We start from the raw sequence: 18,127 nt of genomic DNA, 5'->3' as shown, positions 1-18,127 counted from the left end.
TTTACAGTTTTGTTACTTTATTGCAGGGGTGGGGAACTGTGGCTCTTTTGCGACTTGTGGACTTCAACTCCCAGAATTCCTGAGGCAGCTATGTTGGTTCTGGAATTCTGGGAGTTGAAGTCCACAAGTCGCAAAAGAGCCACAGTTCCCCACCCCTGCGTTTATTGTCTTATATCAGCTAGTCACATATGTGAAATAATATAGTTTTATCCGGGAAGCTTGGGAAACATATAAAGCATATATTCTGAAGTTGAACTGTTGCTTATGAATCATATAAAAATAAGATAAAAAATAACAGGGAATATAATTTGAAAGGTGAATTTAAACATTTATGGATACAGCTGGTTTGATGCTCATCTGCAATTCTATACAGAGAAATACAGAAAAAAGAAATTAACTACTGTAATATCACAGCAAACAGAATTTATGCTAATGCGTTTACAAAAGTGATACTGGTAGAATTGTAAAAGAGCCAATAAGATCTTGGCTAATTGTTTAAAATAAAAGAAAGAAAGGGCAATGATTTCAATCATCAGAGGTGAAAGGCATGACATATATAAGACTTCAAGGGATATAAATTATCATTTAAAAGAAATATTCAGAATTATCTAGCAAACCAGAAAATGTATCAAATGAAGATATAAAGGCTTTTAAAAATAAAGTTAACCCTCCCCAGTTAAATACACAGAAACAACTTTTATTTGCTCCTTGATAGGTTAAACTAATAATTTTTTAAAATGGTAAGTAATGAAGCACCAGAATTGGATGGATTCTCCATTGAGTGGTACAAAACATTTAGAGAACTTTTAGTGCCAAAACTTCATCAATTGTATGATGAGATATTTGATAAGGGAATCTTACCGAACAACATTTAATCAGGTTTATATTGGTGTTATACCAAAAGCAGGTAAAGGTCACATTATTGCTAATTATTGTCCAATCTCGTTGAATGATGTTGATACAAAGATAGTAACAGCAATGTTAGTAAATAGATTATAGCAATTGGTTGTTAAGAATGACCAAGCAGAATGTATCTTCATTAGGTAAGCAGGAGACAATATTAGGTCAGTTGTAGATGTAATAGACTTTAATTTTAGCAATAGCACTTAGACTTATATACCACTTTATAGTGCTTTACAGAGTTAGCATATGACCCCAACAATCTGGGTCCTCATTTTACTGACCTCAGAAGGATGGAAGGCTGATTAACCTTAGTGATTAGTGAGAGTCAATCTGCCAAACTCCTGGCAGGTGGTAATCAGCAGAAGTAGCCAGCAGTACTGCACCCTAACCACTGGGTCACCACAGCTCAGTTTTACTATTAAATGCTGAAAAATCCTTTGACAAATGTAGAAATAGTATGTTTGTGGTACCAAACAGGTTTGGATTTTCTTAAGAATTCATAAAGTTCATTTAAAAGACAAAAGCCACTCTTTGGAAGACAGCAATTGATTGTGCTTATCAAGTGCCGATGAAATCAGGAGATTCAGATTTATTTCTACAATAATCTGACCAACTGGCCATTAAGGGACATGAGCAGGAGATAAGGCAAGCATTCAAGATGGACTGGACTTAGCTCTCTTGTGGGCTACCGGAACTCATGACTTATGACATATTTGACCCCTCCCTTGGGCTCAGTCTGGTCATCTCCTACACCACCACTGCATTTTCTACCAGCTGTATCTTCTGGACAGTCTTCCAGAAAATTCTGGATGATAGCCCCATGTACATCATACTGCAGTAGACCAGTGATGAGGTGACAAGGCATGACTGATAATCTGAAATGCCTCCTGGTCAAGAAGTGGAAACAACTGGCACAAAAGTGAACTGCCTGACCTCAGTTGCCATCTGCTTTTCAAGCATCAATACAGATAAAGCATTACTTTATCTGTAGTAGTAGTATACAAACATAAAGACTAAAGTATGTAAGCACACAGTAAGAATATTAATGAACATTAACAATTTCAACCTTAAGAGAAACAGCAGGTTAGCAACAAAGAATCTATTCCAGATGCTCTTCTCAGTTTCTGAAAATGATTTTACATTGAGGAGCAGTCAAACAGTTCACCATAAGTTCTGTTTAACACATCAGTAGTTATGGTAGTGTGAGGAGTTCATGCTCTGGGCAATAACAAAAATTACTTAGGTTGTATGTGCATGCAATAACTGGGCATGTTTGGCCGGGTGATGGTCACAAAACAGCAATGCACCTTGTCTGTTGACTAGTGTCATGCCCCATCTGCACATACACTTTTAAGTGTTAGCTCTCTCTTCAGAGTTCCCTCAACCAAAATTGTAATTAATATTTGAGTATGACAGCTGAACTTCTTCAACTTGCCACCGATGCTGCTAATAACACCATTACAAAATGTGTGCCTTTTATCTCTGCTTGCTCATGCAGGAATAACTCTTGGAAGGAGTGTATCTCTATAAGAAAGGAAGAAGGAAACCAATGAATGAATGAGGGAGAAAAGAAAATCAGTCATGTAAATCTGTGTGTCTCATATTGACTTCTGTGAACTGGTTCCTGAAAGTGGCAGCCATCTCGTCAAAGCTTAATAAGATGAAATGAAATCCAGAAAATGTATAAATATTTTGGGTGATAGTTAAGATGGATGCAGATTTGGCTGCTCAGTCAACTCTCATTGGAATAGCTTTCTGTCTCGGTGTGTAGGTACAGTTTAAGGAGGTTCTTTGACTGAGTTTCATTGATTGATGCTCAGTTGACTGTTGTGCCAACATCTGTAGCTGTAGCTGGAACATTGTGATGTGAGAATGACTCACACCCTTATCATTTCTTAACAATGTTACTGTAATAGTCTCCATGTTGGGTTGCATTTGAAGACCCTTTAGAACCTCATAGATACAATACCCAGCAGGTAGAGTTTTGACTATCTCTAAAAGATCAAACTGTACAGCAATGCTTTCATCCAGTTGTTTTGGTTACTATTTCATTTCTAAGGACACTTTGATGTACTGGGGTTGACCTCTACATCTCTAAATGGTTGAAACCAAAGTACTTGGGAAATGCCCTTATTTCCATGAATTTGCCAAGCCAAAGAGATTTTTTTTTAAATTCCCACATCTCAGAAACCAAAATAATCTTCATATGAATGTGGATCTGTTTGATAGCTGCTCCCATTTTGTAAATTTGCTCCTATTTAGCTCCACTGACATTTCCCCCTTAATTTGGTTTCTTTTATAACCAGTTCCACCTTTCTAGTTGATTTTTTTTTAGAAAATGCATACACCTTCAATCAAAATATATACACATTTTTAAAACTAATTAATTGTTGCTTGTGCATTTAATTGTAGTTTAATTACCTAGTTGGTTGATTTGAGTGCTTTTAAAAGAGAAAAGCAGAATAAAAATGGTGGAAGAAAAGAAGGAAAGAAGATTTGGGAGCAAGCTTAATAGTACTTTTTAAACCACAGAGAGAGATGGAGAAGGAGGGAAGAGAGAAGGGAGAGGGAGAGAGACCAGTCCTACTTAAATTTGAAGCAATAACAGAGGAACTCTGTAAACAGGTTGTTGATGACAAGAGTAAATTATTCTTTTGCTTAGAAACGGATGATGCCATGGCTGGTGCCTCACCCATAGCTAGCCCAAGGGAACCATTGCTAACAATACCCTGAAACAGGCACTTTAATGGAACCGAGATAAGGAGAATATTCTGAATACTTGGAAACAAGGACTTTGAAGGGGAAAAGATAACCATCTCTCTCAAACTGAACTTGAGATATCTATGAGGAGAAAAACAGAAGGAGGAAAAAAAATTAAAATGCTTTCTTCATCTCATTATTCAGGCACTACAGCCATGTCCTCCAAAGCTATGACACAAATAATTGAAATGATGCTTGGAAATACTTGTGCATCGTATCTCTCTCTCTCTCTCTTTGTTTTTAAACAAATGCCCATTTGAGAAAGATAGCAAAGGATCTAAAAGAAAACTTAGGTCAAGGTTATGTTTGGTAGAAATCTATTTCTAGGCCACACGCAAGCACACACTACTGTTAACACTAAAATGAGGATTAGCAGGAAACAAGGCCATGCTAAATGCATCTATTGTACAGCCTTACCAACCCCAGTAACTCTTCCGTTTTGCTCTTCAGGAAGCAAAATCAGCATGTTATTACATTTTTGGTAGCTCATCATGCAGGGCTGAGCTTTAAAAATTTCAGCAACAGGTTCTCTGCCCAGGCTTCGGAGGCCCTTCCGGGAGGTCTGTTTTCCCCCCTCCCCGAGCACTTACCTTACATCCAAAATGGGTCACTTGGAGACTCCTGGGAGGGGCAGGGTGGGCTGAGCAGGCCCAACCAGGGGTGGGATTCTCTGAACCGGCTATGGGTTCTCCCAAACCCAGGCGAACCTGTAGCAGCCCACCCCTGCCATCATACCTTGGGAACTGCATTTAGTTTAATAGCCCATATGTTGTGTGGACCTGATTAATACTGCCAAATGTTCTTCAAGCCGAAAATTCAGAATTATACTAAATGGCAATCCCAATCTTTAGAAGAGTTCCAAAAAAAACCTCAGGTTTAAAATGATTTTGTTACAAAAACTCTTTGGAAAATGAAAATGTATTTCTCTAAATCAGTCTTACTTATTCCAGATAGGATTTGAAAAGTTCTCCTACTATATGATGTTAAAAGTTGAATCTAGATGCTTCTACACATTGGAGGCATATTCGTATTTTTTTAAAACCTCCTTCTTCTGCTTTTTGCAATCAAATTCATTTTTTAAAAAATAAAATCCACCCCTAACTGTGGGCTTAAAATCAATCTTGCTTGTCTACAATAAGCTGTTGTTGAAGGGATGGGTGCTTGGTTGGGCCTGACCCAGACTATGGCTTGTTATGACAGGAGGAGTTGCCACCATCTTTGTAATATACATTACTTCTAATCCTGGACTAGCCTTTTTTCTCTTTCAGGAAGTCAAAAAGCTATAAATTACACAGGGCACTGGAAGAATGAATTATCACAAGTCATTTCAGTCAGGGTTAAAACCTCTAACAGTCGTTCATGCCCTCAGCACCTGATGTCTGAATTACTGTAATTTGCTCTATGTGGGATTGCCCTTGAAGACAATCGAGAAACTTGATTGCAGTTACTTGCAAGACAATGGGAAAAAATCTGTCAAAAGACATCACAGCTATGTAGTGAGAACTACTTTGGTTGATGATTTGTTTCTGAATGCCATTCAACATGCTGGTCATGACCTATAAAGTTCTAAAGGACTTGGGTGATGACTCCCATGGATGCTTCCCCAGATATCTCTTCAGATGTCAGCTTGGGGGAGGTTGAACCAGTTCTTGGGACATCAGGAAGGGAGTTGGTCAATGGCTCCAAATAGCCATCTGAGAGTGATTTGGCTGAAGCACAGCTGCAGCAGGCCAGCCCTGAGCCATCAGATGGGGGAAAGCTGCAGCCGGTCAGGGAGGAGGAAGAGGAACTTCCTTCTGCCCTTGATCCAAGAACATGTAGGGCAGAGAAAAGGCAGGAGCAGTAAAAGACAGCCAGATTATTCATGACGAGAAAGCCTTGCCTTTCTTGATGGGCTGCACCAGAAGCTGGCTATTTAGCACAGTAGAGAGATGGAGGCAATTCTGGGAATAACATGTTCATTTCCTAGCTGTGTACTTTCTGGTTGTTGTGATCCCTGCCTTGCTTTTGATTTACACCAGTGGGATTCAGCCAGTTCGCACCACTTCGGGAGAACTGGATGTTAACTTTCTGAGCAGTTTGGTGAACTGGTTGTTGGAAAAAATCATTAGGGCAGAGAACCAATTATTTGAATCCTACCACTGATTGACACCATGCCTTGACTTGGATTCTACCTTGTGAACTCTGGCCTTTTCTTGCCATGAACCCTCTTGTATTGTGGATTTAATTTTGCCTGGTGGGTTTATTTTGATTGGGAAATTTTCAAGTGCCCTATTATTATTATTATTATTATTATTATTATTATTATTATTATTATTTATTCACATTTCTAAACCGCCCCCTCTCCCAAAAAGGGACTCGGGGCGGTGTACAGTCCACAATAAATCACAGATAAAATACAAATATAAATAGAACTATAAATATATGTATGTATGTGGAGGAGGTTAAAATTAAGAGTCCTGTACAGAAGAATAAATATGAGGCTAAAAGCCCTAAAAACAATTAAAACTAAAACATTACCCTTAAAATAACCAGATGAGAATATACTACCAGGAGTTCATAGATGTAACATTTATAATCATGCCAGGCCAGCTAGTCGGAACAGGTGAGTCTTCAATTTTTGTCGGAAGGAGCGAGGTGGTCCGAGGTGGTTCTAATGTCGGGGGGGAGGTCATTCCAGAGGGTTGGGCTTGTGGTCTCATTGGCCATTGCTCTGTGGACTAGCATCGGTCTTGCTTGTGGCTAGACGTAATTGGGGTAGTTCTGGGTTCGTGGTGAAGGGAATTGCTGGGGAATATTAATAAACCCACTAAACTAGGGTAACATATGTGTTTGAATGAGAGGGACAGCACAGCTTGGAGGTGGGCTACTTTTCAGACCGTCAACTGCAGATAGAATCTGCTAATCTATAACATACACACAGAAAATATAATCTAAAATCTAATCCATTCATTCATCTACCCACCCATCGTCCATCCATCCATCAATCTCACCTATGAGATGCAGCATGTGAGAGCTCAGTTGTAACTTTGGGCTCCCTTCCTATGGAAAATTTTTACTCCATCTCTGAAATAAATAAATCCCCCCTGCTTAATATTTCAGAAGTTAGTAAAGAGCCAAATGTTCCATTGGGGCCTGAGAAATTGCTAATATGTTTCCCTGGGATGGGTGATGAACATTTTCTATGTTAGGATATCATTGACATGTATTATTATAATGTTTATGATATTTTTGCCTGTATTGTGGGATTCTGTAAAGTGCTATGATGGTAAAAGTTAGGGTTCATACCTTCACAGAACAGCTAATGCAGAGACTTGTTTTTCATCTGCAAATATGAAATTAAGTCATATTGATGCCTGCCCCCAATCTGCTTGCCTGCCTATCATCCATCCCTCCATCCATCCCTCCATCCCTCCCTCCCTCCATCCATCCATCCATCCATCCATCCATCCATCCATCTATCTATCTATCTATCTATCTATCTACACACACACACACACACACACACACACACACACACACACACTTCAGAGAATTCATGATTGGCAGAGACATAGTAACAAGGCCAGCCAATGAATAGGCATAGCAACTAAGTCAGCTAATGAGGGCTGTTTAGAAACCGAAACAGTATTTGCTGGAGCCTGGATGTAGCTTAGCTGTATTAAGCTCTGAGCTCTGAAACTAAACTAGCCTTGGCTTGTCTGTGTGAACTCTGAACTGAAACTCATTTCTTCTCTCTTCTGCCTGTGAATCTGCTGTTGGTACTGTACATTTATTCATGTGTTATTATGTATATAAAGAAATTAATGAATCCTGCTGAATCAGTTATCTGTGTGTGCATGGGGGGGGGGGGGGGGAGAGAATATCATTCACATCATGCATCGTATATATCAGAGCTAGTATACACTATCCCAGCAACTGTTTCATCCATTTACAGGAACAGAGAGTCAGATGGAGTCCTTCAGAAGAAAATTCTAAGTCAGTACCTTTAAAGATTCTCTTCTTGCTAATGCTGGAAGTCAAAGAATGTGTGATGGGACTCAGATGATTGAATATATTGTGGATGTGTGAGCACAATATATTCTGCTGTGAATAAAATAACCCATTTTTCTCATTTGGATGGCAGTTATTGCAAAAAGGGTCTAGACTATAAACTGCTATTCATTCATATCTCATGCTTTTAAAAAAGGTGAGACCTTCTTTGGATCAAGTTGATCTCTTGATGACTGCCTAGATGTGTCCATGCAGTTTTCTTGGCAAGAATAGAATAGAATAGAATAGAATAGAATAGAATAGAATAGAATAGAACAGAATTGTTTATTGGCCAAGTATGATTGAACACACAAAGAATTTGTTTTCGGAGCATAAGCTCTCAGTGTACATAAAAGATATAAGTGATAAATTATGACCATAGTTATTATAAATACATCCATCATGAATAACTAAGATAAGACTTAGTGATAGTCATAGGATAATAAATAAAAAAATAAACATCAATCATACTAGGAAACTAAATAAACAATATAAATTGTAAAGCTACAAGCAACAAAATTATAGTCATAAGTAGAAAAGGAAAGAGATAACTAGTGGTTTTCTACTGCCTTCCTCTGAGATATCTGTTCAGCTTTCCAGAATGCCAGACTAAGAAGTCACTGCCGTTGCTCCTTGCTAAATTTTTGAGGTTATATTTGCGTATTTTGCTGAGTCACATGCAATCTAATCATCATAACTCACTCTCCACCACCTACTTTATACATCCAGCCTTAATATTTCCAAACAGGCTAAGGAAGTTAAAATATCATCCTGAAATAGATTGAAGTAGAACATAGAGAAAATTAGCTGGTTTTGAAGTACTTAGTGGCTTTCAATATTTAAAAGGAAAAAGTTAAAGAGAACAGGAAATATGAAGTGCATGGCACCTTCCTCTTCCCAAGCTTATTTAAAATCATTTTGTCTCTTGAGATAGTAAAAGATGTTGCTTTCCAGGGATTATATCGGAAATCAGTTTCAAACATTGCAAATAAGCCATTTTTGTGTTACAGATTTTTTTCTTTCCATAGGATGAATACAATTCCCATTGATGACGTCTCCAAATCCAGTTTACAGGTACAAAACCTGGAGAAGACAGAACAAGCATCTTAAATTACTAGTTATCAGAAGAATAGCAAACAGACTGAGTAAACCTGTGGCTCAGACTTCAACATAATGCTGACATGAACTATAGTCCTGTTTAGATTTTTGCTGATGTTAACTTATCACACATAGATCGAGGGGGGGAGGGAGCGGGGGACAAGACAGCAAAAATTAAACAACTGATGAACAGAAGTATAGGTCATCCTAGTTTATTGACCACAACTGCAACTTGAAACTCAGTTATTGAGCAAATCAGTCACTAAATGAAACAACGACTGTGTTTACAGTCTTACTTCGACTTTCCTGTGTTTTATAGACCAGCAAAGGTGGTAAATGCAAGGACTGATTGCAAAGTTACCTTTTCATCACCATTGAAACTGGAAACAGTTGCAAAATAAGACAGTCGCTCAAAAGGAGTTGTAACAGCTTGGGAGAAGAAATGTATCTGAGCAATTAGTGAAATACCTTTGTTGGTTGATTCAGATATTCTTCTTCCAAGGAAGAGGATTCCATAGCAAAGATCCCATAATGTAAAAGGTTCTGGCTTAGTTAATCATTATGTACATTTCTAAACATATGTTGTTGCAAACTATTCAGAGTCACTTAGGTGAGATGGGCGGTATCTAAATTTAATTTTAAAAAACCCGGATGTTTTCCCATCCACAGTGCAAGAAGCAAAGTCACTTCAAAGCCAGGCTGATACCTATCCAGAAAAGTGTCAGAAGAAATGAATTTCAGTGATCATAGTAAATTTTTTTTAAAAAAAAAATTCCCTGCAGATGATAATTTATCACGTATATCCTTTGTTTTTTTTACAAAAATATATTGTTTCTTTTCAATAATAATATCCTAATATTTGGTTGAAACAAATATCCAACCAGATTTTCACCTTAATTGCCATCAAAGCTTGTTCAAAAGTCAAAAAGCTTTTTTTAGAGCTCGGCACAATGATATACATTTGTAGACCAGGGAGTATCATCCCTGATTTCCGGTAACTTGTGATATTCTGACATTTTCACTCAAAATCTTGCAGAATGTTAGCCATTCTTTTTAATATATATATATATTTCATAGAGTTTGTGGAAGTTACCTAAGATATTGTAAGCAATATGGAAGCTTAGACACTGTATTGTCAAATTTTGACCTACTGGATTTGGTTTCTTTTATTTCACAACTAGTAAATGCTTGGTTGCTATGAACACAAGACAACATCCCACTCATTTAAACAAAATTGCTGATTAACTCCAATCAGGAAAATATCTTGACGTATCCATTACTCAGGGAATCAATACAAGGTGTAAATGGCCCTTGGGAATTAAACTTTCCATACTCATCTGCTTTTCCTTTAGTTATCATCTCCATCCCCCATGACAATAGAAAGTAAGTCATATTGTCATTGTTAAATTTAAAAAGTGGCCCCATCAGAAAACAAAACAAAATACCATGTTCTCCTACTATTGATGGTGGCACTACAGATAGTGGAGGAAAACGCTTTTTTTTTTCTACTGCAAATGTTGCAACCACAATTTAGCTGCATGCTAAAAACACGTTTACTCATTGTGGCATCAGAGACATCTTGATAGCTATTCTAATCTTATGGATTTGCTTAAACATAATTGCATGCTGCATGTGTGATATTGTACACCTAAATAAATATGTGTGACATCACTGAGAGCTGCTACGGGATATGCTGAGAGAGAGCTTATATTTGATAACATAAAAAACCCATCCAATTTCAATACGCACGTTTTTCTTTCATAGCCATCCCCACAATTTCTCAAAGGTTACTATTAGAACCATGGAGAAATTGTCTATGTTTGTTGTGTGTGTATGAGTGATCTTAAGTATTTAGTCCTGCCTGCCTAGGATGAATTAGGACATTTAAAAACATTTAATACATTTTAACCATTTTGAGGAGCAGATTACATCTATAAAACTACCAAGCCATTTGCTTTATGTGTTCATTTGAAAGTATTTATACCCTCCCTCTAATTTATATGAAGTGACATAAAATGACTTTTTCCTTACTATATTGGAGAGGGGGGAGGGAGGGAGAGGAGGGAGGGAGGGAGAGGAGGGAGAGAGATACATGAGATAATAAAACCACCATCACAACACAAGGACTATCAAATGAATACATTTTACATGATGTTCATGTTGTGTATAAATTATTTTGGAGTACACAACTTGAGTCTCTAGAGGCACAAGAAGACCCCAAAAACCTTGGCTACAGTCTGGAGTGTCTCAAAGACTGCTGCCAATTATAATTGTAATGAGTCAGTAAGGGCCGAAGATTAGATACATGTTAATTTTAATTGAGTTAATTGTAATTTTAATTAGATTTACATTCAATCAAATTCAGTTTTTGTCCTATCTATCTCTTTGTTCTGACCCCATAGATTTTTGTGTGTGTGTCCCCAGAATACTACTTAAAACTCAAGAATGGCTTTTAGGACCTTTCCTCATTATTGAGTAGAGCTGGTGTTTTCTACCAATTCTTGAGTTAACGAAAAAGGACCATTCAATAATAGAATATAAGAGAGGGAAGAAATATTGGAAATTAGGTAATCATCTTCTTACCCAGACAGGAATCTATTCTCTATTTTCCCATAGATGGCCATGTTAAGTGCTTTCTGAAAAGAAGAATCCACATATGGTGGTGTAATCTCTTTTATTTGTTGAACTTTTATTATTAAGAAATACACCCAATTGAACTCTACTTTCCTTGTGGTTTGAAATCTACGTCAAGTTTCCTGGGTCAACAGTGAATAAATCTAATCCATATTTCATTATTCTGCCCTACAGTTTTCTTATCTCCATGATAAAAATACCCAATAACTCCAACCATTCCTTGTAATATTTTTCCTCTTGGTCTTGGATGCTCTTCTTTGGACATGGTTCAGCTTGTCATTCGTCTTGCAAAAATATGATTGATAACCATATTTCCTAACACATCATACAAATCACTTACATACAGAATGATTTATACGACCTAGAATGGATTTCTGCTATGTTCCACTTGATACTTCCTGATTGACCTGGAGCCATTCATACACATTTGTTGGGCATAATTGTCCAACCAGTTCTCTACCCAATTAATTGTAACAAAATATTACATTCTTCCATCTTGTCTGTTAGGTTTCCTTGGATGGTTGGCACCAAATGTGCTGGTTCCATTGCTAATCCTTAGCCTGCATCCATTGCTTTGTTTTAAGTAAACACAGTTCTTCCATGTTAAAGGAGACAAATCCTAAGAGATTTTGTACACAGGTAGACCTTGCTTAAAGACTGTCTACTCAAAGTTACGATAGCATTGAAAAAGTAACTTTAAGATAGGTCCTCACATTAACGACCATTGCAGCATCTCCGTAGCCACGCAATCACCATTTACATGCTTCACAGCTGAATTCTGACAGGCAGAGTCAATAGAGAATATGGATGAGAAAAAAATTTGGAACTTTGTTACTATATATCCATGATGGCGAACCTATGGTATACGTGCCACAGGTGGCACGCAGAGCCCTCTCTGTGGGCATGCCAGATGTTACCCCAGCCCAGCTCCCACCAACCAGCACTTGACACCAAAAAGGTTAGCCATCACTGCTATATATATTGACAGCAGCAAGACTACTGTATGTACAAAAATGGAAGGACACTTCGATTCCTATCATGGAAGAATGGTTGCAGAAGTTTATGGAGTTGGCTGAAATGGCAAATCTGACCACTTTGATTAAAGAAAAGAACATAAATACTTTTGTTTCCACATGGAGACCGCTTCTGAACTTCGTGCTCTATGTGGAAAAGAATGAAATGTTGACTTTGGGTTTTACACATTAGGCTGGTAGATCTTTATAGAAATGGCTTGTTCATACTATTATGGGATAGCAAAAAGTTGTGATTTGATGTTAATGCCTTATTTTACTGTAACAGAGAGTGTCGGAAGTCAATTCTTTCTTATCTTTCCTCACTTCACTTCCCCCTTTTCTCTCCCTCCTTACTGCTCATCTATTTACTTTTGCATTTTATAATACTCTATAATTTAATTTTAAAAAATGGTTTAAGAAAAGAGAGAATATGGCAGTAAAATCACAAGTCACAGTCATATGATTTCTTGCTTAACATTAGCCTTGTCACAATCATGTAATATTTTGCTTATTGACTGTGTTGCTTAGCGATGGAGTTGTGTGTCCTGATTGTGGTCATTAAGTGAGGACTAGTGCCTTGAAACTTTCCTTGGATGGTGCCAGAATAAAGTTATAAATATGGTTTTAAACTCAATACCATTAAGAACAACTCAGGATTTGACTCATGAGATTGGGAAGAAATGAAGGCACTTTCATGGGAATATTGGAGAGGCGAGGAAACAGTTAGGTAGAGATGGGGAAGAACTCTGCACTAATCTGCATAGCTCCACCCTAGTCCATATCTCAAGAAAGCTTTAGAGCATCCTTCTTTTGTTGGTATCTCCCTAGAAACTGCAGCATTGTTTAGAAAGACATTATGGTACCCATAGGAGAGAAACAGCTGCCCTTTACATGTTCTCCCCAGAAAGTGATAGCCACATTTCTCTGAGCACAACCCAAAAAACAGACTAAGGATCTCAATGTCTAAATAACTGAACTGCACAGAAACACTGAATCTTGGGCCTTCCTCCCTTAATTTGGAAAAGGTGTTATGACAGTATAAGAAAAAAATCCTCACAGGGATCCAGGCTACAGATACAGGCATAATATGGGCCTGCAAATATGCAAATACAGTAGTTTAAAAAATCACCTAAATCAAAAAGAACTTAGCCTCAACTTTGTATGCATCTCCAGTCTTCTCTGAACAGATTCCTGTAATGCAATTACAGGTTCCAGATTCTGGAAGCTGCAGCAGCCCCAACATCTGGTGGACTACATTGAGGCACACTGGGTTAAGCCATCCAGTCTCCCTAATTTATCCCTGCTGCTTGGGGAACATTAGAATGAAAACTGATCTGGAAAAGGAGGCGGTGGGGAGAAAGCAAAGTACCCTAAAAAACTGCAAATGCAAATATGGAATGAAACTCAATTTGCCATTTTCTGAAACTTAACATATGTTACTCAACAGATTGGAGAGTATTTATTGCATATATATTTTAATCAACCAGTGTGGATGATGACTCTTTCATTAATCTTTTCTTCCCACTTTCTCTTCCTCTTCCTGGTATAAAATACTTGGGATTTCCATTTAAATCCAATTGTTTATTTTTAACTTTTCAAAAATGTGTCTGAGTTCAGTGTTTATTAATGCACGGTGTGTTGTCTGCTATTTGTCTGAATGAGAGCTGGTCCCCAGTCCTTCAAATATCATATGGATGGTAATATAACAATATATATTTCAGTTCTTCTGGAAATCACACTTTCTAACATTGTACAATTAAAATGTCTGCCAGTGCTGCAGATTCTTACGCATTTTCATTTGGGTAAACTGCCTGGTGCCTTATTAATGCCACATGTTAACTGACCAGATAGCACAAAGATAGTTGTAAGAGATGCTTTTCATTTTGACATTAGACTGCCTATGAAGAGGGAGAGAGGGAGACCAAGCAGGGGAGGCAGGGAAGGAGGGGAGAGGAGGAGGAGAGAAGGGGGGAGAGGGGGAGTGAGAGGGAGAGAGGGAGAGATTTTTGTCTGAAAGCCACTTATTTTATTCTCTTTTTAAAAAAAAAAAACCTGTCTTTGCTGTCTCTGGTGTATATTGATCCTACAGATGTTGTGGCTTGTAGCGTTGCATTTAGAATTTAGTTCTGCTTTAAGGATAGGATTCAACAGATGAAACTGATCTGACAGGCTTCTGGGAGGGGGGTGAGTTTAGAGGGATGGGGGAAGAGTCGGAGGAAGAGGAAAGCTTTCTCATACAAAGCAAAGCAGCTGGTTCCAGGAAGAGAGAACTATTATCATACATTAGCACAAGGTTCCCTCATGCCCAGCAGCTAAGATTAGCAAGGATGCAGCTGCCAGACCACCAGCAATGGGGAGGTGGGAAGAAGTCACCTTCTCATCTAGGCAAGTACCAGAGAAGCTGGGCTTCCATTTCAAAATTTACATATATTTTTTCCAAGTCTAATTAATGTAGAATAAACATCAGTTGGCCACACAAGCTAGGAAAGATGGAGGTGGTAATATAACACATCTGGAGGGCATGAAACCAGGAAAGACAGCATTTCTGTCAGCTCTCCAGATACTGCTGTCTCTATCTCCCCCTGGCTTTCTCCCCCCACCCCCTGATGTGGCCATTTTCCAGGAGTGATGGATGCTGTAGTCCAACAGTGCCCCGCCTCATTCATTCCTGATCGAATGAACCGAACGTTGCAATCCAGAAAATGTACTTTTCCCTTTAGGTAATACTGCTCAATGAAATTTATTGCCACTTTGTCATCTACAGTGCTTATTTTCCAGACATTGCTTCTCTTCCACTTTTGCTCTGCTTGCTGAAGGAAAGAAGGCAGTAGGAATAATTTCCCCCCACAACAGTAGTGGGGGTGTGGCTAGGAAAGAAGAAACAGAAGCATCTGGAAAGGAACAAGGGGGTAGTGTGCTATTCTCATTCCAAAAATTGAATTTCTTTATTACTTATTCTTTTCAGACCATGGCAAGGAGGTACAAGATAACCCTTTACGGTGCAAGCAGGTGAATTAACCCCCTTTTTTGTAGAATTCAGAGGGGGGGGGAAGCAGGTCTTCAATACTGATCTCAAGCTATCCCAGTGGGACTGCAAAACTCCAGACAGCCAATAGATGGCAGTAAAGTTGCTTGCATCTCCTGGTTGTCATGTCCTGGTCCCTGGATTTTTTTGCAGACCAGATATGGTAGACCAAACTTTCATGGGAATGCTGTGAAAATGATAAGGCAGCCATGAATCAATCAGTACTGTCCAAGCAAACATTGCATAGAATCAGTGTGTTACCTCTTCCTCTGTTTGTTTGTTGGTTTATATTTCAGTGGTGGGATATGACCGGTATGCCCTGGTACGGGCGTACCGGTGCCTGCTGGGAACACCAGGTACCGTTCCGGTACGGTGCTCCGGAGGGCTCACCCACCTGCCCGCCCACCCTCCTTACCTGTATTTGAGCCGATTGGGGCTTTCGCACATGTGCACGGAGTGTACAGCACCTGCATGACATTCCGCCAAGCAGCTGGAGCATCGCGGGCGGTAAGTACGCATGTGCATGCTGCCCGCGTGCACCTGGTGGACGCCGGGCCCCATTGCAGCATACCGGTTGCAACCCACCACTGGTTTATTTGTTTATGAAATTACCTCCCTCCGTCATAGAGGGACTCTGGATGGTATACAGATAAAATATCAAACCACAAAAGAAGTATATAAAACCCAATTTTTAAAAAAGTCACCCAAAGATAATTAAAATACAGGGGGTAGGAGCAGCGGTGGGATTCTACTGTTTACTGGACCCGTTTGGGCGAACTGGTAGGTCTGGGAGGGAGCGGGTTTGCCCCAACAATCAGGTTGGCCTACCCACCCACCCCTGGGCTTTCCTTTCCTTTATCTTCTCAGCTGAATGGTGGGGCAGAGTGGATTGCCGCGCCTCAGCTGTGTTACTCCCAAGCGGTAACACAGAAGGTTAGTATTTGTAAAACTGCAAGCGCAATCACCGAACCGGTTGTTAAACTGGCAGAAATCCCACCACTGGCCTTCAAAGTGCTAACCAACCCCATGGCTGCATGCTGCTATGCGAGCCCCAAAGAAGGCTGCACAAGCATGTTTTTACACCTTTCTGGAAAGCCAGCCTCACTTTAGAGAGGGCGAATGGAAAGTGTTCCACAGGGCAGGGGCAAAGGCAGGGAAAAGTTTGGACCCTTCCAGTTGGAATTCTGTCTGATGTAATCTTCAACGTATTTTTTTCCCCTTCTTGATCGAGTAGGATGGGCTGATGCAATTGCATGAATTCTCCCCACCCCCACCCCCACCCCCAAATCCAAGCAGTTGCTATAACGAAGGGTTTCCAAGCCCCCCCCCCTCTCTCTCTCTCTCTGACGTGCTTTAAATGCCACTAAAATCATAAGGGAGGATGATTTCATTCAGCTTGGGTAGATACTGAACTGGTGATCCTGGGAAGATTGTAAGGATCGGATGGAGTGTGAGCTTCTAGTAGGGATAGGAAAACACAAGATGAAAAAAGTTAATTGGTGTAATGGCCGTAGTTGAATCAACTGCAAGATAATTAGAGGACAAACAGCTCTTTGTACGGCAACCATATTTTTTTCAAGGATTAAAAAAATGAACAAAATGTTGCCTTTTTCTATTTCGTGGAAATTTATACAATTTATACAAGCCCGCGTTTTTATCTTTGCTGTCTGGATGGTAGAGGAACACCTAGGAGGGGTGGTATAGTAGAAGGAATGGCAGAATCAAGGTGGGGGTGAAAAGGGGGATCAGCCTAGAATCCCTACATAGTCACAAGCAAACTAAATCCAACTCCCCCCACCCCTTGAGTGCCTTTGACACCAATGGTTTGCTTGCCAATATTTTTACTACCGGTTCGGGCATGTTCCCGCGTGCGCTCGCACACTTGCACATCGCTTCCATGCATGCGCAGAAGTGTTCGGGTGGGCGGGCGGACCCTCCCGCCACCACTACTACTGGTTTGCCTGATCTGGGCTGAACTGGGAGCAACCCAACTCCCAGTTTGACACTTAATCTAACTGGGTGCTGAGTGTTAGTTGAGAAGATTCCTGTGCAAAGGCTTTTAGGAATTCAGCTTAGCTGATTTATTCACTTTTGGTCTTTTATGCCTGACAGATGGTCATGATCATGCAATGAAACCTTCACACCTTCTTAAGGCATGTTGCCTATGTGGAAAAAAAGAGGCTGGGTTTCAGCCATGCAGTTTTGGACCCCAACTTTACTTCTTTTTTTAAAAAAAAACCTTTTTATTACTTTTTTAAGGACATCTCTGCCCAGGTGTACATGCATTTGGTGAAACAGATGGGAAATAAGCCTCCCACCATTGAACAGAACTCAGCTGTCACTCAAGTTACAGTTGTGGTTCATGGTGAGGAGCAAAAGGAAAATTTGCAGCGCAGTTTTAATACTATCAGAAATGGGAGATCCGTGGCTTATTGTTCTGAGCTCCTATGATTAAAGTCAATCAATTTCCAGTTATTATCTGTTTTTCCCTTACAGGGCAAAATCTGCAAATGTCTAATGTTTAGTTCAATCTTCTTTGATGCTTTCTTAAGGTGTGCAGCATTTTTGCACACACACAAAAGAAGAGGAAAACCTAGTTATCCCAGAGATTTGTCTAATCTTGTTCCAGAAGCCAAAATCTTGCTTCTGCTAGCTGAGGTTT

Source organism: Natrix helvetica (genome assembly GCF_964273705.1).
Source record: "Natrix helvetica genome assembly, chromosome: 3".
Taxonomy (NCBI): Eukaryota; Metazoa; Chordata; class Lepidosauria; order Squamata; family Natricidae; genus Natrix; species Natrix helvetica.
The sequence above is the reverse complement of the archived record's forward strand: the minus strand, read 5'-3'. Positions refer to the sequence as shown.